Here is a 1,976-nt window from a genome sequence, read left to right as displayed (position 1 = left end):
AAAAACAAAACAAAACAAAACAATACGCACTCCCACCCCCAATCAGAGAGATGGTTCTTAAGCTCAAGGGATTTGGGGATCATCTGTTAAGCTGCATATTTCTTGGCCTCACCTCTTATTTCTTGTGTCTGATTCTTTAAAATGGAGCCCCCTGCCAACTGAATGTGCATTTTTTTTCCTAGTCTTCCTATGGGGAAACTGATGCAAGGCTCCCCACCATACCTTTATTTTGAGAAATGCAGTTTTAGGCGATATAGCAAGCAGTGTACACTATGTTGTGGTTGCCTTCAGAAACCAGGTCAGCATCAAAGTGCAATTTAAAAGCATTTAGAAAGGAGGTGGATTCTTCAAATAGGAGGGTACCAGTCTCCCCGCTTTGCTCATCAAGGGACTGTACCATGCTGTGGGTCGCTAGAAAGCTGAGGACAGGAATGGAATGGTTGCTTGGCAGCTGTGTAGAGTAAGGTATCTGTTATTCAGGGTGCAGTGCTCACAGTGAACATATGGTCTGTAAGGATTTTACATGAGAAGCACAAACTGCTGGAACCTAGTGAACTGGCAGCGAAGACCAGGAGAGAAAATGACCAAATGCAGACAGACATATTGTAAACCACGGGACTTCAAATGTAAACCTTTCTGCTACGCTTCTCAGCTCTAGAAAAGTTATGTAAGAATCCCATCAGTGCCTTTATTTACAGCATATGTAAAAATGTGGAACCGGAGAGGACCCCAGCAAGAGAATCCCTTCTAGAACTAGCCTCCAGCTCTGGAAACTGGTATTTTGCCTGTTTTTTCTTCTGCTTTTAGAAAGTCAGCTCCGAGAAGACAAGTAATAGTTTGAAGGTTGCTTGGAGATCATCAGGTCAGAAACTAATTTGTGGTAGAAATGCTTAATGGCATCAGGCACTTACTCTTACAAGGGAGCTGTATGGTCCAAGGGGTAGCACAGGTCAAATGTCTTGGCCAAGTCCCGCCTCAGCAGGGCTTTCCTTCCTACTTGGCAACTTTTCTTTTTGTGACTTGTTCCTGTGTACACTTTATCTATGCTTATGTCCTTACTTAGGCTAAGGTCAAACTCTTCTCCTCTCTCCTGGCCAGAAAGACTTCCTGTCTTACAGGTATCGGATCTTATATATGTTGATGTTTTAACTCTGAGTGACTCCCTAAAGCAGGTCCTTGGACAAGTTCCCATCCTCCAGGAATACTGCAGCAGTGTGTCCTGCCCCCAACCCCCCCCCCTGCAGGGAGAAAGCCTGAGGACTATGTAGTAAATGATTTGTAAAAAGGAGACAAATGTATTGTGTTAAGGACTGTCTTTTATTCTGAGATTATTTCCTTTTCTCGTGGTGTTTTAAAGAAAGTCTTTAGGAAATGATAATTTGGGATTGTGTTGTTTCTTAATGCCTTTCCTTGGAAAAAGAAAAATCTAGTAACCCAATGTTAGTCTCCCACTTTTGGGGCTTTGCAATTGCCATAAATCGTCTGGAAGCCTGGTCTCATTTGTACAGTGCTGTGAGTACCTCTAGGTACCTCCTGATGCCACTTACATCGTAAGTGCTTATAAATTACCTGCTTCATAATCTGCAGCAGAATCTCTCCAAGGATTGACATGAAGCTTCCAGCTCTGGAGTTTACAGTACACTGTTATGTAGTTTCTGTATTTAAGAAAATTGGGACACTGCCCATTTGCAGTCCTCTTGTATCCCCCCGCCCCCCGGTTCCATCTGATTCCACAGACCCTTCAGGACAGCACCTAGTATAAGACAGCTCCGTTTGCTCTTCTTCTAACGTTCTTTTCCCTATAGAGTTGGACATGCATATACATGTTGTTTGGGGGAATTTGCAGCACATCCAATGAAAGCGTAATTCCCAACTAACAGTCAAATCCTTTTCTTTGGAGCTACCCAGAACACACCTACCCTCTCTTCCATATGACAGCCCTTCAGAGACTCGAAGACAGTGTGTGACTCTCTCGT

This window comes from Peromyscus maniculatus, chromosome X, assembly GCF_049852395.1.
Source record: "Peromyscus maniculatus bairdii isolate BWxNUB_F1_BW_parent chromosome X, HU_Pman_BW_mat_3.1, whole genome shotgun sequence".
Taxonomy (NCBI): Eukaryota; Metazoa; Chordata; class Mammalia; order Rodentia; family Cricetidae; genus Peromyscus; species Peromyscus maniculatus.
This window is presented reverse-complemented; position numbering follows the sequence as displayed.